General features: G+C 46.1%; 1 protein-coding gene across 1 annotated transcript in view; it reads left to right on the top strand.

Annotated features, from left to right (window-relative positions):
* Positions 1–276: 276 nt before the first annotated feature.
* LOC137352260 (endothelin-converting enzyme 1-like) overlaps positions 277–21,822 on the top strand; it is a 433,046-nt gene continuing 411,500 nt past the window's right edge. Inside the window, exon 1 of the mRNA XM_068017542.1 lies at positions 277–549. The gene's annotated coding sequence lies outside the window, so the exon portion shown is untranslated. The remainder of the gene's footprint in view (positions 550–21,822) is intronic.

Here is a 21,822-nt window from a genome sequence, read left to right as displayed (position 1 = left end):
GATTCCCTGAATCAATGTAGAGAATGTAAACTTCATTTTGAGACAGACCCCTTTAACTGTCAGAAATTCCCCTCACCCTCCTTCCCCCCCCCAAAATGATAGAGCATTGTTTGGAATGAGAAGAGAATCTTTTGAATCGGGGTTTTATAGAAATACTGGGCTGAATCTCATGGTCCTGCCACCAGGAGCAGCAGTGGGCATTTAAAAAATGGCGTCCGACACACATGGGCTGCACGCCACCACAATCCTGAGCCCAGTGGCTCATCATATGCGGGGCAGCCACCCCCGCCACCTCCCAATCATTTGGCGGGGGCAGTCTCGGCGACGCCATGAACGGCGTCAACTGTTTCTGTGCAGGCGCTGGCACCGTTTTTAAAGGGCCGCCAGCCCTGTGTAGAGAATGCAGAGTTGACCCCTTCCTACCCCCACCCCACTACGAAACAAATGCAGAGCTCCCCTCTTCCCCATCTCGGTAGCGCCAGCTTTCCCTGGACGGGAAAGTGAAGGTGCGTGAGTGCCACACGTCACACTGAAGATCCGGAATTGCAGGTAAGATCGCTCCAGTTTTCATTTTCATTCATGCAAACAGGTAATTTAAATATGTAAAGTCGGGTCCTGTCGCAGAGCGGCGGAGGGCCCGCCGCGGAGCTTCCCCTCCGCCAGGAAGATTGGGCCCGGCAATCCCAGCATCGGGTTCCGTGGCAGACCGCTGCCGTCCCGATCTTCCAGCACCCACCCCACCCCCCACCCCCATCCCCCCGATCCCCCCACTCCGCCACGGAGCCCAATATCAGGAGGAGAACAAGACCCCTGGCCACTGTGACTGAAATAAAGTTCAGTTGTACCATTTTGTATTTTGTTGCTTTCTCCTTTTCCGATGTTAGGAGGTGATTTGTTTCGCAGGGAATCGTGGCCCTCATGAACAGGCTGCCAGCTCATTCAGTGGTCACTGATTCACTGTACTTCTTCAAGAGAGAGCTGGACCTGGTTCTGACAGGGTGGAGATCACTTTGTACAAAGAGTAAGAACCTAGTAACATTAATCAGGGCCAGAATGATCTCCCGGACTAGTTTTAATTGCCTAAAAGGGTCCGAGAGGAAAAATTCAGAATTTTTGTTACTACATAAGAGAGCGCAGGTAGAGAGGGACTGGGTCGCTGCCAGACAGACAAGAAGGACAAGGCAGGTAGTGCAGGAGTCTCCAGAGTGCATCCCACTTTCTAACCAGTATTCAGTCCTGAGTACCAATGGGAGAGAGGGTTCCTCTGGAGAGTACAGCGAGAGTCATGACCAGAGCACCATGGGTGGCTCAGCTGTGCAGGGAGGGAGGAGAAAGGACAAGAGAACAATAGTGATAGGAGATTCTATACTTAGGGGAACAGACAGGCATTTCTGCGGTCGCAGATGTGATTCCAGGATGGTATGTTACCTCCCTGGTGAAAGGGTCATGGATATCACTGAGCGGTTACAGGGCATTCTGGAGAGCAAGGGTGCTCAACCAGAGGTTATGGTCCACATTGGTACCAACATTATAAGAAGAAAGAAGGATGAGGTCCTGCAGACTGAGTTTAGGGAGTTAGGAAAGAGATTAGCTATCTCTGGATTACTCCCAAGGCCATGTGCTAGTGAGTACAAAAATAGGAGAATACACCAGATGAATTCATGGCTGGAGAGATGGTGCAGGAGGGAGGGCTTCAGATTTCTGGGGCATTGGGACCGGTTCTGGGGAAGGTGGGACCTGTACAAGCCGGACAGTCTACACCTGAACAGGACTGGGACAAATATCCTTGCAGGAAGGTTTGCTAGTGCTGTTGGGGAAGGTTTAAACTAGCTTGGTAGGGGGATGGGAACCTGAGCACAGTCTTAGATAGGACAATTTCAGGGCAGGGAACAGGAGGCAAAAAATTAGCGAGTGACTGAAAGACAGAAGAAGCAAAGGTTAAAAAGTGTGCAGCACAGGAATTTGGCAGTGTTAAAGGGTATTTATTTAAATGCAAGGAGTATAGTAAATAAAGCCGATGAGCTGAGGGCACAGATAGACAAATGGTAACATGATATCATTGCTATAAAGAAACTTGGCTTAAAGTGGGGCAAGAATGGCAGCTCAACATCCCTGGATATACAGTTTTCAGGCAGGATAGAGAGGGACATAGAGAAGGAGGGGGTGTAGCATTATTAGTTAAGGAATCAATAACAGCTTTGAGGAGGGATGATATGCGAAATGAATTATCAAATGTGGCAAATGTGAGATCAGAGATGAAAAAGGGGCAGCCACACTACTAGGAGTGTACTATAGACCCCCCAATAGTGAGAGGGAGGTAGAGGAACAAATATGTAGGCAAATATTTGAGCGTAAAAACTATGGCGCAATAATAGTTGGGCATTTCAATTACCCCAATATCAACTGGGATACAAACACTGAAAGGCACAGAGGACACAAAATTCTTGAACTGCATTCAGGAGAACTTTTTTAGCCAGCACATAATAAGAGAGGAGGCACAATTCTAGATTTAGTTATCAGTAATGAAGCTGGGCAAGTAGATGAAGTAACAGTGTGTGCCCATTTTGGAAATAGCGATCATAATACAGTTAGTTTTAGTATAATCATGGAAAAGGACAAAGATAAAACAGGAGTTAAAGTTCTAAATTGGGGGAAGGCAAATTTTACAAAACTGAGAGGTGATCTGGTAAAAGCGGACTGGATACAACTACTTGAAGGAAAATCAGTGGCAAACTAGTGGGAGGCATTCAAAAGGGAGATACTGCAGGCACAGTGTAGACATGTCCCCACAAAGATAAAGGGTGGTACTGCCAAATCTAGAGCCCCCTGGTTAACTAGAAGCTTACAGGGTAAGTTAAAGCAGAAAAAGAAAGTTTATGACGATCACAAAAATCTTAATACTTTAGAAAGCCTAGAGGAATATCGAAAGTGCAGGGGTGAAGTAAAAAAGGTAATCAGAAAAGTAAAGAGAGGACTTAAAAAACTATTGGCAGGTAAAATCAAGGAAAACCTGAAGATGTTTTATCCGTACATTAAGAGCAAGAGGATAACTAAGGAAAGGGTAGGGCCTATCAGGGATGTACAAGGGAACTTATGTGTGGATGCAGAGGATGTGGGCAGGGTTCTTAATTAGTTTTTTGCCTCTGTCTTCACAAAGGAGAGGGATGATACAGACATTGAAGTAAAAGAGGAGGAGAGTGAAATATTAGATACCATTAGCATAATGAGAGAGGCAGTACTAGAGGGTCTGACATCCTTGAAAGTAGATAAATCGCCAGGGCCAGATGGATTGCATCTCAGGTTGTTAAAGGAAGGAAACAGCAGATGCGCTGAGGATCATCTTCAAATCCTCACTGGATACGGGTGAGGTGCCAGAGGATTGGAGGTCTGCGAACGTTATACCGTTGTTTAAAAAGGGTGTGAGGGCTAGGCCAAATAATTATAGGCTGGTCCATCTGACCTTGTTGTTGGGTAAATTATTAGAATCAATTCTGAGGGACAGGATAAACTACCAATTAGAAAGGCACAGATTAATCAGGGATAGTCAGCATGGATTTGCTAAGGGAAGGTCATGTCTTACTAACTTAAGTGAATTCTTTGAGGAAGTAACAAGGTGGATTGATGAGGGTAGTGCAGTGGATGTGGTCTACATGGATTTTATTAAGGCATTTGACAAGTTCCCACATGGCAGACTGGTCAGTAAAATGAAAGCCCATGGGATACAGGGGAATGTGGCAGGTTGGATCCAAAATTGGCTCAGTGACAGGAAACAATGGATGTTTTTTGTGAATGGAAAGCAGTTTCCAGTGGCGTTCCACAGGGCTCAGTGTTGGGTCCTTTGCTGTTTGTGGTATATATTAATGAATTGGACTTAAATGTGGGAGGCATGATTGGGAAATTTGCTGATGACACAAAAATTGGCCGTGTGGTTAATAGTGAAGAGGTTAGCTGCAGACTCCAGAATGATATCAATGGTTTGGTTGAGTGGGCGGAAAAGTTGCAAATGGAATTCAATCCAGAGAAGTGTGAGGTAATGCATTTGGGGAGGGCAAATAAAGTGAGGGAATACACAATAAATAGGAGGATATTGAGAGGGATAGAAGAAGTGAGAGACCTTGGAGTGCATGTCCACAGGTCTCTGAAAGTGGCAGGACAGGTAGATAGAGTGGTGAAGAAGGCACATAGAATGCTTTCCTTTATTAGCCAAGGTATAGAATACAAAAGCAGGGATTTAATTCTGGAATTGGATAAAACGCTGGATAGGCCACAGTTGGAGTATTGCGTACAGTTCTGGTCACCACATTACAGGAAGGACATAATTGCTCTGGAGAGAGTACAGAGGAGATTTGCAAGAATGTTGCCAGGGCTGGAAAGTTGCAGCTATGAAGAAAGATTGGATAGGTGCGGGTTCTTTTCCTTAGAACTGAGGAGGCTGAGAGGTTACTTAATTGAGTTTTACAAAATTATGAGGGGCCTAGATAGAGTGGACAGGAAGGACCTGTTTCCCCTGGCGGAGAGGTCAATTACCAGGGGGCACAGATTTAAAGTAGTAGGATTAGAGGGGATATGAGGAAAAACTTTTTCACCCAGTGGTTGGTGGGTGTCTGGAATTCACTGCCAGGAATGGTGGTGGAGGCAGAAACCCTCAATTCTTTTCAAAGGTACCTGGACATGCACCTGGAGTGCCGTAACCGGCAAGGCTATGAACCAGGTGCTGGAAGGTGGGATTAGATTGGGTGGCTAGTTTTTTCGGCCGGCACGGACATGAATGGGCTGAATGGCCTCCTTCTGTGCCATAATTTTTCTATGATTCTATGGTTCTAATTGGTCTGGGTTGTTTTTACTAGTGTTTTGCCTGTCCCAGGAGATTACATGGCACAGAGTGTGGTTGGGAAAGTCTGTATCAGGATGCACAAGGTATCACAATTGTGAGGGACTGACTAGTTGAGCCATCCAATCTTTTCCTGTTTGTCATTATTCGTATGTTTTCTATGTATCAGTAGTTTCAGGTTCTGTTACATGTTAGCATCTGCTTGCACAGTAGCCTCGTGGCTCGGGTACTACATTAGAAACCCACTCATTGTGAGTTCAAGTTCCATGATGTAAATTTGTGAAATTGAGTTCAATAAATCTGCTGACTTGTGGGTTAACGTCAAGAAAATGGCCATAAAAGCTGCTAGACTGTTGTTGAAACCCAAATGGTTTGCCAGCATCCTGCCTGCTCTGGCCTACACATGTCTCCTCGGGCAACCAGCAATGGACAATCAATGCTTCCTCGCCAGTTTTCTCCATATCTCAAGGTCCATTCTTTTTAAAGGTCAGGGGTCTGGTAAGGCTGGTGGTTGAGACAAAGCCACTAGGTTACATCAGGGAGCTTGAGCCTGTCCAGCAATATCACAGCAAATATAAATTGAAGGAACTTCCACTCTCCCACTCCATTAATGGGGCATTCGTAAATAACCCTCAATTATGCAGATTAATGCCTACTGCCTGGAGAATACTGATGATTCCCAATTTTGTGCTAATCCAGTGTTACTGAGCTCTACCGAGGAGAGGAAAAGAATGAACAATTAGACCGATGCCTCCGCATTTCCCCCTGTATTGAAACCCTAATCCACATCTTCATCACCTCACAGTTTTATTTTCATAAAGCCCTTGACCATGGGGCACCACTGTAACAATCCAAATAGACTCAGTCACATGTAGTCTCAAGGACTCCTCACACGAATGCATAACTGAGTATGGATTACAACCAAATGCAAATGATGAATGCCAGAAAATTGCTGCAATGACAGAGGAAAATTTGGACCTCAATTTAATTTCTAAGGGATTGTGACTAAACCATTGCTCATGAGCTCGGCAGACAAAAGAAATAATGTGCCACCCTTTACAAAGACGTTCTTTAGAGAATGAGGTCAAAAACGTCCCATGACACTGGAAGCTGTAATTAAAATGTTCCGACAGAAAAATGTGCTGTCTCCACTCATTTCAATGGGATGAAGTGTAGATGTTCTTCGAATGATGAAAGTGGATATGGAATGACGATGGCTTTTCACCTGTATGGTTTGTAGCCAACCTGTCTGGCTTTCCATGGCTTTGCAACAAATCAAGTAGCAAAATTGTTGTTTTGTTTGGCCCGATTGAAGAGTACAAGCACTCCCCATATACAGTGGATTATCTCAGGGTATTTCAAAATAAGGAGAAAAGAGATAAGGCTCAGCAGGAGGGAAAATGGAGGGAAGAAGTAGGAAACCAAAGGCATTGTGGATAATCAGGAAGTTTTTGAACACATAGTGAGATATGACGGTGTGGAGAGGATTGGCTGGTCAGCAGTTACCAATGGAAAATAGGAAACATAGGAAATAGGAGCAGGAGTAGGCCATTCGGCCCCTCAAGCCTGCTCGGCCATTCGACTAGTTCATGGCTGATCTACCTTAATGCCATTTTCCCGCACTATCTACATATCCCTCGATAGCTTTAACATCTAGAAATCTATCGATCTCTGTCTTGACCCTACTCAATGACTGAGCCTCCACAGCACTCTGGGATAGAGAATTCCACAGATTCACCAGCCTCTGAGTGAAGAAAACCCTCCTCATCGTAGTCCTATATGGCCTACCTCTTATTCTGAGACTGTGTCCCCCTGGTTCTAGACACCACCGCCCCCCTCCCCCCCCCCCCCCGCCAAGCCAGGGGAAACATCCTTTCTGCATCAACCCTGGCAAGCAATGTAAGGATTTTGTATGCTTCAATGAGATCACCTTTCATTCTTCTAAACTCGAGAGAATATAGACCCAGTCTCCTCAATCTCACCTCATAGGGCAATCCCACCATCCCAGGAATCAGTCTGGTGAACCTCCGTTGCACTCCCTCTATGGCAAGTATATCCTTAGGTAAGGAGACCAAAACTGTACACAATACTCCAGGTTCGGTCTCACCAAGATTCTATGCAATTGCAGCAAGACATCTTTACTCCTGTACTCAAATCCTTTTGCAATAAAGGCCAACATACTATTTGCCTTCCTAATTGCTTGCTGCACCTGCATGTTAGCTTTCAGTGACTTATGAACAAGGACACCCAGGTCCCTTTGGACATCAACACTTCCCAATGGCTCACCATTTAAGAAATACTCTGCATTTCTGGTTTTCCTACCAAAGTGAATAACTTCACATTTTTCCACAAGTTCTTGCCCAATTAACTAGCCTGTCTAAATCCCCCTAAAGCCTCTTTGCATCCTCCTCATAACTCACATTCTCACCTAGTTTTGTGTCATCAGCAAACTTGGAAATATTTTATTTGGTCCCCACATCCAAATCATTGATATAGATTGTGAATAACTGGGGCCCAAGCACTGATCCTTGTGGTACCCCACTAGTCACAGCCTGCCAACCTGAGAATGACCCATTTATTCCTACTCTCTGTTTTCTGTCTGTTAACCAATTCTCAATCCATGCCAGTATATTCCCTCCAATCCCATGTGCTCTAAGTTTGCTTACTAACTTCTTGTGTGGGGCCTTATCGATAGCCTTCCAAATACACCACATCCACTGGTTCCCCTAGTCTATTCTGTTAGTTACATCCTCAAAAAACTCTTAACAGTTTTGTCAAATATGATTTCTCTTTCATAAATCTATGTTGACTCTGCCTAATCCCACCATTATTTTCTAAATGTCCAGTTATAACATCCTTTATAATAGATTCTAACATTATCCCTCCTTCTGATGTCAGGCTATCAGGTCTGTAGTTCCCTGTTTTCTCTCTCCCTCCTTTCTTAAATAATGGGGTTACAATTGCTACCTTCCAATCTGCAGGAACCATTCCAGAATCTACAGAATTTTGGGGGATGATCACTAATGCATCCACTATCTCTACAGCCACCTCTTTCAACACTCTGGGATGTAGATGATCAGGTCCCGGGGATTTATTAACTTTCCGTCCCATTAATTTCTCCTGTACTACTTTTCTACTAATATTAATTTCTTTCAGTTCCTCATTCTCGCAAGGAGGAACAGAGGGAGAAAGGATGAGAAGCCCCACAGAGTGGAGGGTACATGGGGGGACCTGGAGTAATTGGGGAGACGGCATTAAGATGATGAGGTCATGAAGGTGTGGACTAGTGTTTCAGCTTAATCACACATAGAACAACTTCCCCTTTAACTCTACACGCTTCCTCCAGATGAAAGGTGTTGGTCTGGGTACCTGCATAGATCCTAGCTATGCCTGCCTTTTTGTGGGATATGAGGAACAGTCCTTGTTCCAGTTCTACTTGGGCCCCCTCCCTCACTCTTTTTCCAGTACATTGATGACTTATTGGTGCTGTTTCCTGCTCTCACCCTGAACTGGGAAATTTCATCAACTTTGCTTCCAATTTCCACCCCTCCCTAACCTTCACATGGTCCATCTCCAATTCTTCCCTTCTCTTCCTTCACATCTCTCGGGATAGTCTATCAATGAATATTCACTAAAAGCCCACTGACTCCCAGAGCTACCTCGACTACACTTCCTCACACCCTGCTTGCTGGAAGGACTCCATCCCATTCTCCCTGTTTCTCCGTCTGCATCGCATCTGTTCTGGTGATGAACCTTCCATACCATCTGATATGAATTCTTTTTTCCTCAATGGAGGATTCCCTCCTCGATCATGCTCCTCCCATTTCCTGCACTTCGCTGCCCCCACCCCCAGTTCCCCTTCCCCCCCTAACCATGATAGGGTTCCCTTTGTCCTCACTTCCCACCCCACCAGCCTCCATATTAAAAGGATCATCCTCCATCATATCCACCACCTGCAGCGTGATAACGCCATCAAACACATCTTCCCATCCATTCCTCTTTCAGCATTCTGAAAGGGCCATTCCTCTGCAACATCCTGGTCCACTCCTCAATTACGCCCAACACCCTTCCTTTGGCACCTTTCCATGCAAGTGCAGGAGATGCAACATCTGCCCTTTTACCTCCTCTTTCCTCACCGTCCAGAGCCCCAAACACTCCTTCCAGGTGAAACAACGATTTACATGTACTTCTGTGAATTTAGTATAGCGTATTCACTGCTCACAATGTAGTCTGCTCTACATCAGGGAGACGAAATGCAGATTGGGTGACCACTTTGCAGAACACCTCCGCTCAGTCCACAAGCATGACCCTGTGCTTCCAGTTGCCTGTAATTTTAATTCTCCACCTTGCTCTCACACTGACCCCTCTGCCCTCGGCCTCCTGCAGTATTCCAATGAATGTAAGCTCAAGGAACAGCACCTCATCTTTCAATTAGGCACTTTACAGCCTTCTGGACTCGGCATTGAGTACAACAATTTCAGACTGTAATCTCTGCCCCCATTTTGTTTCCCTTTTGCTTTGCAGGTTGCATTTTTTTTCCTGTTTTTGCTTTCAGATGGCAGCTGTTCAGCATTCTGCCATTCACACCTCCTCAAGACACACCTTTTGTTTCTTTACTTCTTCCATTACCCCTCCCTTTGGCCTTACACCATCAACTCTTTTGTCATTTAATCTCTCCTGTCGTCCACCCTATCACAGACCTCAATTATTGTTCTTTTTCCACCCTCCCCCCTTTCACTTGCTTCAAACCTATTCCATTTCTAATCTTTCCCAGTCTTCCCAGTCCTGATGAAAGGTCACAGACCTGAAACACAGGCCAGATTTTCAAAGCCTGCTGAGTGTGGGTATGGAGGCGAGCACAATTTGAAGATTGCGTTCACAGAGGTCCCGCTGCCTTCGGAACGCCACGCCAATTTTAAAGAGACGCTGGCAGCGAGGAAACGGATTGGGTGCACGCTTCTGTTTAATTGGCTGTTGAGCTAATTCACAGGCTTGTCAGTTTCAGTGAGCAATTTTTGAAGGCTGAGGAAGTCACCATGTGGGGAATATGACAGGATTCTGAAGACATCCTTGGAGGGCCATGAGGGTATGGGAAGGGCTGGTAGAAATAAAGTGGAGGCAGCACATAAAGCTCAGCTGCATCAGATGTGCCTCAGTGTAGCTATTGCTGCAGCTGGAAGAGGTGAATTTCTCATTGGTGAGCACCAGGAAACCAGAGAAGGACATGAGCCTGCTGGCATCAAAGGGGCAGCTGAGATTGGCAGGAGAAGGCCTGGTGAACATACAAAGCCCAGCTGAGGGAGTTCAGATGGGACATTGGACAGAGTAGCCAGGATGAGCTGCAGCAGATACAACCTCCTGGACAGCAAGAGGCCAGAGGAGCACAGCGGAGGTGCAACGGGATGAAGGCACTACCCATAACATCGGGTACACAGCCCAAGAGTCAGCAACATGCAAATGACAGAGTATCAGTACCATAGAAAGCTGTGTCTATCCAGGGAGATGGTCTCGGACCTGTGTGCTCTGATCCACAATAACCTGAGGTCTCGCATCCCCCATGGCAGTCCCTGACCTGCAGCTGTCAAGGTCTCCATTGCCCTGAACTTCTATGCAACCAGGTTGTTCTAAAGATCAGCTGTGGACCTAGGTGGCATCTCGCAGTCGGCAGCTCACAAGGCCATCAGACGGGTCAAGGATATCCTTTTCAGGAGGGCAGGAGAATTCACCCACCTTGACACCGACGGGCCTGCGCTGGCACAGAAAGCATTGGTTTCAACCTCCTTCGCTGGATTCCCCCAGGTGCAGGGTATCATTACTTGTGCCCACATGGCCATCAAGGCACCCAGTGACCAGCCAGTGAGATCCATTAACAGGAAGGGCTTCCATTCCCTCAATGTCCAATTGGTCGGCAAACACAACAAGAGCTTCCTCCGTGTGTGCGCTCACTTTCCTGGCAGCTGCCAGGACTCCTTCATCTTCCACCAGTCCAGGCTGCCTCAGTACTTAACTCCATCCTCCAAAGTGCATGGCTGGCTCCAAGGGGACAAGAGAAATCCCTTGAAGAGATGGCTACTGACCCCTCTACAGGTGCCCCAGACAAGAGGCACAGAGGCGAAACAACCAACGCTGCCTGCTCAGCAGACCAACAATTGAGCAGGCCATCGTGTTTGTGAAGATGCAATTCTGGTACCTGGATCGGTCGAGTGGCACCCTCCAGTACCCCCCTGCAGGGGGGGTATTGTGGTGGATTGTTGCATTCTCCATAGCATGCTCCTCCAGAGAGGATCTTGAGGACAGTGAGGCTCTGGAAGGAGGCAGCTCATCGGGGGAGAAACAGGAGGTAAGAGAGGAGGAAGAGGGGACAGAGTTGGATAACACTGAACAGAGAGGTGGCCATGCTGCAGGACGAGGTGGCCTCCTCCTGCCACCCTCTGGTAAGAGGACCTCTCCCCTATCCCTCACGACCTCCAGCATTAGATCCAGGTGGGTATCGATGAAGGTAGGGCCTGTTCTGTTCCTAGTGCCAGGCCTCTAGCTCCACTGTGACATCTCGCTTCCTCTGGTGCTGTGGAAGGCAGATCTCTCCCTCAGGACAGCCAGCAGCCTCATTGATGGCTGCAGTGGAGGTTTACATGATCTGACCAACTGACATTTCCAATCGCACTGGTTCTAAGAGGACAGGAAACCCGTCTCTACACCAATTAAGGTCTTAACCATTTGAAAATTGCAATATGAATCAGATTCCCACAGGAGGCAGACTTCAGACCCAAAACCAGTCCCGGTTAATGTTTCCCACCTCCATATTGAAAATCCAGCCTGTTAACTCTGTTTCTCTCTCCACCGATTCTGCCAGACCTGCTGAGGATTTCCAGCATATTCTGTTTTTATTTCAGATTTCCAGCACCTGCAGTATTTTGCTTTTGTCCCAGTAACAAGAAAAACTCTTCCAAAGGCTGGGGATCATTTGAAGCTTTCCGACTGTGATCAATAGGCTTCTGTTGTGCACAGGTATCAAGGGATATGAAGAAAAGGCGGGTAAATGGAGTTGAGGTACAGATCAGCCATGATCTAATTGATAGCAGAACAGGTTCGAGGGGCTGAATGTTACAATGTTCTTACATAAGCAATGGGCATTAAAATAACATGACACTTTTTCACAGGCTGGAATGCTTGGAATAATGTTAAATCAGCAGCTGGTGCTCAAAAGGTTGTTCCTCAGTATTCCCCTGTCTCTACACCAACCTCCAGTAGCAGGAATAAAAACAAGAAATGCTGGATTTCTTGTTTTTATTTCAGATTTCCAGCATCCGCAGTATTTTGCTTTTATTCCAGTAGCAGGAAACAGGCCTGTATTGTTACCAGCACCAATACTGCCATCTAGTGGCCTTTTGTACAACACCTGGATGGACAAGCTCAAAAGTTCGTCAACTTTTCAAACAAAAAATGGATGGGGTCATGCTGTCACATAAATTGCTGTTAAATATTTCAGAATAAAAACAAATGAAAGTTTTAACCAGTACTGCATCCCTAAAGGTGACTGCAGGAGCCGTGATTCTCAAGCCATTGTGGAGTCAGTATTGCATTGGCTGGAGGAATTGAGAAAGTTCACTGTCAAAATGAGGGTTAAACTGGGCGGCACTGTAAGCCACTTACACATGGAGGGCTGAGATTTTCTGTGTGCTGTTATGTTTGCAGTTCTTTTGCCAGGATTGCCTTGGAGAGGGTGCAGAGGAGATTTACCCCAATAATTTAAGGATGAGGGGAGGCAGTGACATAGTGGTAATGTCACTGGACTAGTAATCCAAAGCCCAGGCTAATGCTCTGGGGACACGGGTTCAAACCCCATCAGGGCAAATGGTGAAATTTGAATTCAGTTAATAAAAAGCTGGAATTAAAAGCTCGTCGATTGTTGTAAAAATCCATCTGGTTCACTAATGCCCTTCAGGAAAGGAAATCTGCCGTCCTTACCTGGTCTGGTCTACATGTGACTCCACAGCAGCAATGTGGTTGACGCTTAAATTCCCTCTGAAATGGCCTAACAAGCCACTCAGTTCAAGGGCAATTAGGGATGAGCAATAAATGCTGGCCTAGCCAGTGACGCCCACATCCCTAGAATGAATTTAAAAAATGAGGGACTTCAGTTATCTGCAGAAAGTGAGGTTATTCTCCTCGGAGCAGAGAAGGTTTGATCCGTGCATGAGGAGTCCTGATAGTGTAAACATGGAAAAACTGTTTCCATTGGCAGGAAGGTTGGTAACGAGAGGACATAGATCAACTAAAGAACCAGAGACAGGATGGAATTTGATGTTTACACAGTGAGTTGTTATGATCTGGAATGCGCTCCCTGAAAGGGTGATGGAAGCAGATTCAATAGTAACTTTCAAAAGTATATTGGATAAATACTTGAAAAGGAAAGACTTGCGGGGCTACATGGAAAGAGCAGCGGAGTTGGGCTAATTCGAAAACTCCGTCGGCACAGGCAAAATGGGCTAAATTTAAATCAAGAAAGAAGTAAAACAGGCTGCTATAACCTGTTTCACACTATCACACAGTCACAATGGCTCCCATTACATTTTTAATGATGTTAGTTCATGGATAAATATTTGCCGGGACACTGTGAAGAACTCTCTGCACTTCTTCAAATGGTGCCATGGAATCTTTGATATCCACTTGAGTAGATAAATGGGATTTAATATCTCATCTGAAAGACAGCACTGCCAACAATGCAGCACACCCTCAGTACTGCACTATATTTCCAGCCTAAATTATGGGCACAAATCTCTGAAACAAGGCTTGAACTCAAGCACATCCTGACTCAGTGATGAGAGTGCTCTCAACTGAGCCAAGACGGACACTTAAGTCACCAGGTGCTATTTATAAAACAGGAACAGAGACCGTACTTTCTGGCACATGTGTTAGTCGAGTCAATTGGGAGCAAGAAGGAACATCACCTTCACAGGCAGCTTGCACAGTGTGGTCGTCTACACTTCACCAGTGGAGACTGTAGTTCTCTGGCTAGCTGTGAACAGGAAGCTGACTAACCCTCTTTGTTGAAGGCTCTAACAGCACCTCTATGTGGAGACTGAGCCGTATGTGTGTGGCCGAGGTCAACCTCAATGTCTGTAATCTTCCTCAGTTCACATTGATTCCGATAGCTCCAGACCACTGAGCAGGGCTGGAATAAGAGGCCCATTTGCACACATCCCCTCCAGCTGCTCTGTGCAATGAAACCCCCTTCTTCAATACACTATGGATGCTTCACTGTCAGTACGCAACAATCGATCAAGCAGCTTCAGAGGGTAATTGCTTGGAGGGAAGTCGATTTTGAGGGGCTGGAAATAGAACTTAGAAAAATAAAATGGACAACAATATTGGCAAATAACGGGAAACATTTAAAACAGTGTTCAACAGAGTTCAGGAAAATATATATTCTGCTAATGAAAAACAAGAACAATCTAAACACTAATGAAACACCATGGTTGAATAAGGACATAAGGGAATAATTGAGGGTTAGAAAAGAGGCATAGACTAAATAGATGGACAGCAAGGGAGAGCATGACAAGGGAGAATACGAAGAGATTAGGAGAGTAAAGCAGGACTATGAAATTAAATTATCAAAGAACATAAAATGAAATCGTAAAATATCCTACAGGTACTCAATAAAAAAGGGAAGCCTGGATACGAATAGAGCCACTGAGACATGGACAAGATAAAATCACAGGCAGCAATAATGAAATACCAGAAATATTAAATAATGACTTTGTTTCAATATTTACCAGGGAGACATATCAAGTGGATATGAGACCGGAAGATGGGATTAGAAATTATATGGCTGCATGTAAAATAAAAAAACGCGAAATATTAAATAAACTAATCAAACGCAAAGATAATAAAACCCTTGATCCCACATGGATCAGTGCGGGAACCACTGTTACTCACAATATATATTAACCACTTAGACTTTGGACTCAAAAACACAATTTCTAAATTTGTGGATAGCACCAAATTAGGTGGGATAGTCAACACTGAGGAGGACAGCAACAAATTATAAGAAGACATTAATAAACTTGCAAAATGGGAATATATTTGGCAGATGAATTTACATGTTGGTAAGAAAAATAAGAAGGTTACATATTACTTGGAAAATAAGAATCTGAATGGGGGAGGAGCCAAGGAACCTGCGAGTACAAATACACAAATCACTAAAAGTTACGACACAGCTTAATAAAGCCTTAACAAAAGTTAACCAAGCACTAGGCTTTATCCTTAAAGGGAAAGGATTACAAAGTAGACAAGTTACACTAAACACGTATTGAATCTTGATTAGATCACATTGGAGTATTACAGTTCTGGTTGCCTATTATAAAAAGGATATAGAATTCCTGGCGATGGTGATATACAAGGATGATGCTAGAACTGCAAGGTTTTATCTATCATAAAAGGATGAGCAGGCTGGGCCTCCTTTCTCTTGTAAAGTGACGGGCGAGGGGTGTCTTAATAGAGGTTTGTAAAAATATGAAAGGTGATGACAGAGTAGACACTCTGATGAAAGGTCACCGACCTGAAACGTTAACTCTGTTTCTCTCTCCACAGATGCTGCCTGACCTGCTGAGTATTTTTCCAGCACTTTCTGTTTTTATTTCAGATTTCCAGCATCCGCAGTATTTTGCTTTTATTTTAGACGCAGAGTTGCCTGAATTTTCGTTCTGGGGTCGGGACCTGGAAATGATCCGGCGTTAGGTTCCTGGTCCGACTCCGCGTCAGTGTTGCTAACGCAATGCTATTTTTAAATGCAAAGGGCCTAATTGGTCAAGGGATGAGAGTGCCGTCCAATTAGCGGCGTCAGGACTGGCATGGAAGCGGGACTCGGTAAAGGAGGGCGATTTGAAAAGGGGAGCGTCAGCGATGGCTGGGTTTGCTGCTCGCTGAAGAAATGGAGCAGCAGGGGACCTCCATGAAAAGAGATGGAATGGGCAGGCATCCAGGGGCAGCCCCACGATTCTTAGACGCCTTCCTCGAGACATTAACAGAGATTGCACGATGGGCCGAAGGGCCTTTTTCTGTGCTGTATAACTCTATGACTCTAGGAGAGACATCTTCTTCCCATCATATGGGAGAAGGAACCTGCCGCAGGAGACAAAAAAGGCATGGATGGAGTTGGCGAGTGAAGTCAGCAGCGGAGAGAGACCCAAAGGATCTGGGTCCAATGCCGCAAGAGTTTCAGTGACCTCATAAGGTCTGGAAAGGTGAATGTCAAGCGGCGCCCAGGTGACAGGTGACCAGCTCTGTATACAGCAGGTGGACTGGACTCACAGAATGTCCAGAGGTCTCCTTAACATTATCAGCTCAAGTGGCCAGTGGAATGAGAAGCTTTTTTATGTTGTCTGATGCAAACTGCATGGACTTCAGTTGATTGAAGATCTCAAACAGGTTTATTAATAGCTAGCAAGTATATACAGTGCAGAGCTAACTATTTACAGGACTTGCCTCTTGGTGTTACAGAGCAGAGTGACTCGGGCTGGTAGTCACATGACTGTGTCCTGGTACTTAGCTCATTAGCATTCTAAGATCTTAAAGGGACATCACTGTTAAAGGCAATCACACAACATCCCCTTTCTTTCCAAAGATAAATCTCGTATGCTAAAAGTAAAAAAAACATAAAATTAGATTTACATTATTTACATAGGTATAGCAATTATGAACTTTACAAGTATAGAGGCTCAAAAGTCCATATATGGTCTCAGTGGTTTGACAACTCTTGCTCGGGGAGGTTGCGTCTCATCTGTTGCTGTTTTTTCTGAAGTTTCTCCCGCTCTGCATTCAGTTTCTGTTGCTCTGCCTTCAGCCTGCTAACATACTCTGTTGCTTTTCTCAAGATGACCACTTTTGAGGCCTTGTCATTCTTAGAAAGCTCCAGCACCTCTTTGCGACAGCCAGGTCTATCATTGAAATGGCAGCCAATGTCACGATATTCCAAAGAGGGCATCACTGAGGAGGACTCCAGTTCATGTGAATGTCATGCTGCAAAAGGTGAAGGAGGGCATCCTATTCCTGAATCTTTCTCTCCTCATCCTGCAGGAAAAGACAGCCCACACTGCCCGCAAAATGGCCAGAATGGGTGATGGTGTGCCCGAGCTGCACAGTTTAATGCTAATGGAGGAGGCGACACTGGATATTGCCAGGGTGCCGAAATGCCATCCATGGGTGATGGGGAGGTGGGAGGCTGAGATCAGCAGGGTTATTTGATAGCTCTATCTTGGGGTGAAGGGCATGGAGGAGACGCCTGCACAATGTGCGCTTCGCTCTTTGACCTATGTCTTCTATGGGTTTCCTTGTGCTGGCGGCACACGATGGGTAGTCCGAGATCTTATAACCACCTTCTTGTGTCTCCCACAGGGCCAGGGGAGCACCTGCCGAAGGACAAATGTCACCCCCTCCTTGGCAGGGGGAGAGCTACCAGAGCAGCACCGTCTCATCATTCCTCAGCACCTTCCACCAGTGCAGACACACCCACGTTTGTCGGGCCACAAAGATCAGGGAGAGCTGGGTGAACCTCACATCATGTGCGAGCAGGAGGAGGAGCGTGAGGCAGAGGCAGCTGTGGATTGGCCCTGTCGGGGGTCAGAGGTCAGACACAGCGATGCTCTGCTGGACAAAGATGCTGTGCCTCACATGTCACAAACAAGCAGGGTCTTCCTCGAGAATCAGAGGAAGATAAGTTGCCATTTGTCAGAGATACCTGAGGCCTTGAGGAGCCATAGGCAGGCAATGGAGGAGTCCATGCAGCGCATGTGCTCTGTCATGACCCAGGGTTTCGAGCACATGAGTTCCTTCATTGAGAGATATGCAGCACCATTCTGAGTGGGTGCGTAAGCAGTGTGCTGATTTGCACAGAAAGAATGAGACTCTGCAGCATTGACTACTCAATGTTGCTGATGGCACAGAGGTGCTCGGAATGGATGCGAGCTGTGTCCCAATCAGTGGCCTCATTCAGCATGTCAGCACACCAGGAAAGGGCTGAGACAGTCGAAGCGGGAGATGAAGCGACCGTCCCTCTGAGGGCACCGGCATCACCTTGAGCCTCTCAACCCAGATTGTAAGAGCTTTTATAAGTACATAAAAAGGAAGAGAGTAACTAAAGTAGATGTTGGTCCCTTAGGGGCAGAGACAGGAGAAATCATCATGGAGAATGAGGAAATGGCAGAGGTATTGAACAAATATTTTGTGTTGTCTTCACAGTAGAAGACACCATTTCCATACCAGAAATAGGCAGTAACCTAGGGGCTTAAAAGAGTGAGGAAATTAAGGATATTGATATCAGCCGAGAAAAAGTATTGGAGAAACTTAAGGGACTAAAATCTGACAAGTCCCCGGGACCTGATGACCTACATCCTAGGGTTCTAAAAGAGATAGCTGCAGAGATAGTGGATGCATTGACTATGATTTTCCAGAATTCCTTAGATTCAGGAATGGTCCCATCAGATTGGAAGTTGGCAAACGTTATGCCGTTTTTCAAGAAAGGAGGTAGAGAGAAAACAGGGAACTACAGGCCAGCTAGCCTAACATTAGTCATTGGGAAGATGCTGGAAACTATTATTAAAGAAGTCTTAACATTGTACTTGGAAAAGCATAGTATGATCAGAACAAGTCAGCATGTTTTACTAAAGGGAGATCCTGTTTGATAAATTTATTAGAGTTTTTTGAGGATGTAACTAGTAGGGTGGATAAAGGGGAACCAGTAGATGTAGTATACCTGGATTTTCAAAAGGCATTCAATAAGGTGCCACATAAAAGATTAATAGGCAAGACAAGGGCTCATGGTATTGGGGGTAATATATTAGCGTGGATAGAGGATTGGCTAACAGACAGGAACCAGAGAATGGGCATAAATGGGGCATTTTCAAATTGGCAGGCAGTGAATAGTGGGGTGCTGCAAGGATCAGTGCTGGGCCCACAGCTATTTTCACTCTATCTTAATGACTTGGATGACGAGACAGAGAGTAATGTATCTAAGTTTGCTGATGATACAAAGCTCGGTGGAAAGAAAAGCTGCGGGGAGGATGTAGAGAGGCTGCAAAGAGATATAGATAAGTTAAGTGAGTGGGCAACAAGATGGCAAATGGAGTATAATGTAGGGAAGTGTGAAGTTGTTCATTGCAGTCATAAAAATAGAAAAGCAGAATATTTTTTAACTGGTGTTCAGAGAGACTTGGGGGTACTCGTACAAGGAACGTGCAAAGTTAATATGCAGGTGCAGCAGACTATTAGGAAGGCAAATGACATGTTGACCTTTACTGCAAGGGGATTGGAGTACAGGAATAAAGAAGCCTTACTAAAATTGTACTGGGCTTTGGTGAGACCGCACCTGTAATACTATGTGCAGTTTTGGTCTCCACATTTAAGAAAGGATATACTTGCACTGGAGATGGTGCAGCAAAGATTTACTAAATTGGTACCTACGATGAGGGGGTTGTCCTGTGACAAGAGACTGAGTAAATTGGGCCTATATTCTCTGGAGTTTAGAAGAATGAGAGGTGATCTAATTGAGACATACAAGATTCTGAAAGGGCTTGATAGGGTAAAAGCTGAGAGATTGTTCCCACTGGTCAGGGAATCTAGAACACGGGGACACAGTCTCAGGATGCGGGGCCAATCATTTAGGACTGAGATGATGAGAAATTACTTCACTCAAAGGGTTGTGAATCTTTGGCATGCTCTACACCAGAGGGTTGTGGATGCTCCATCATTGAATACGTTTAAGCCTGGGATAGATAGAATTTTGGTCTCGCAGGGAATGAAGGGATATGGGAAGCGGGCAGGAAAGTGGAATTGAAGCCCAAGATCTGCCATGATCATATTGAATAGCGGAGCAGGCTCGATGGGCCAAATGGTCAACTTCTGCTCCGAATTCTTGTGTTCTTGTAACCCCTCCAACAAAGGAACCATCTGAGACGCAAAGCCACGGGCACCTCTAAGACGAGGACGGAAGCCATGTGCACCTCAGCCGGAGGCAGAGATGAGGGAGTAGGCTGCCTCCTCCTCATCCTCTGTCACAGGGGGAGCATCCCATAGAGGAGGTAGGGAAAGGAAGGTGCCATGCCATTGATTTCACATAATGCATCACCTGGCTGCTGTTGTCCACAGTTGTCTTCGGGTTTGTTTTCATTTCAATATCAATATCAATTGTTTATGTATTCAAACTGATATGTGTGTTCTTGTTGCTTCAGGTCAAAAGGGAAATGGAGTTTTGTGAGGTGCGGTGGGGAGGCCATGGGTCCTTGGGATTGCTGTATTTTCATGCTCTGGGATGTTGGAGAATATTGGCGGTGGAAAGCTCATTTTCCATGGTCATGGTTGGCAATGGGACTCCTCAGATATGGCCATTGCAGAATGATTGCTCTCCATGCTAGAAGGTGAGCCATACGGTCATCTGTCATATGGGTTCGGAGGTGATCAGGTGAAACACTGTTGAATCAGTTTGGTCCTTGTGGCCGTGCCAGCCTGCCGTTCGCTCTGAGGTCTGGGGCGACATTAGCGGGCATCCTTCAATGACTGAGCTCCGGCCACTTCTGGAGCGATCCCTTCCTCCTCCTCTTCCTCCTCCCAATCCTCCTCCAAGGTGGAGTGGCATTTCAGGTCCTCCTCTACATCCAGCTCCAGGCCTCTTTGTATTGTCATGTTGTGTAAGGCACAGCAGACGACCACAAATCCAGACATTCTAGCTGGCTCAGTTCCCGGATGGCCTGTTCAATGCAGGTCCATGTCAGGAGCTGGCACTGGTTGTGGCACCAGTCTGTGCAGGTCCGTGTCAGGAGCTGGCACTGGTTGTGGCACCACTCTGCATCTGTGCCTAGGTAGCAGACAGATATCAGGAGCCATTTCTTTAAGGGATAACCATTATTTCCCAATGGAGTCAGTTCTGATGAGGGGCACTGACCTGAAACATTAACTCTGCCCCTCTCTCCACAGATGCTGCCAGACCTGCTGAGTTTTTCCAGCACTTTCTGTTTTTAACTCACGGAGTCTGGATGTGGGCCTAAGGAGGTGCAGAACCTGGGATTACACAGGATCAAGGAGTCATGACAGCTGCCTGGGAACCGGGTGCAGACCTGAAAGATTCACTTCCAGTGGTCACAGACCAGATGGACATTCAATGAGTGGTAAATTTTACTATTCAGGAATCTGGCAGGCTGGTGTGTCGGTGCCTTGATAGCTAGGTAGGTGCAACTCATGACCCCCTGGACCTGAGGGAATCCATTGATGGCAGCAAATCCCAATGCCTTCCGTGACTGTGCAGACTCATCTGTCTCAAGATGGTTGTAGTCCTCCAGCCTCCAGAATATGGCATCCGTGACCTGCCTCATGGTGTGATGTGCTGCTAACTGCGAAATGCAACCGAGGTCCACAGCTGATCCCTGAAACGAACCAGTTGCATAAAATTTCAACGCCATGGTGACCTTGACAGCTGCAGGTAAGAGACTGCCATGGTGGCCACGAGGCCTCAGGTCATTGGGGACTTGGGCATAAATATCTAAGACCACCTTCTTGGATGGGCGCAGCCTCCTAGGGCACTGGCGCTCTGTCATTTGCAGGTAGCTTACTCTTGGGCAGTAGACACAATGCCTAAAGTAGCACCTTTTTCCCCTTGCAGCCCCTCTCCGTGCTCCTCTGGCCTCCTGTTAACCAGGAGATTGCATCTACTGAAGCTCATCCTGGCTGCTCTGTCCGATGTCAGAGTAGCCTGTTACCAGCTGAGCTCCATCAGCTGGGCTTTGTTCATTCACCAGGCCTTTCCCTGCCAACCCCAGTTGCCCATGTGATGCCAGCGGCCTCATGTGCCTCTCCAGATTCCTATCACTCACCACTGACAAATGCAAGTCTTCCAACTCCAGCGATGCTTAGTCTGTGCCACTGAATGAGCAGCTGAGCCTCATTCTGCACTACTAAGATATGTTAAGCAGCCCTTCCAATAAACCTCAGTGTTCATGACT

Source organism: Heterodontus francisci, chromosome 37 (assembly GCF_036365525.1).
Source record: "Heterodontus francisci isolate sHetFra1 chromosome 37, sHetFra1.hap1, whole genome shotgun sequence".
NCBI classification, from domain to species: Eukaryota; Metazoa; Chordata; class Chondrichthyes; order Heterodontiformes; family Heterodontidae; genus Heterodontus; species Heterodontus francisci.
The sequence above is the reverse complement of the archived record's forward strand: the minus strand, read 5'-3'. Positions and strand labels throughout refer to the sequence as shown.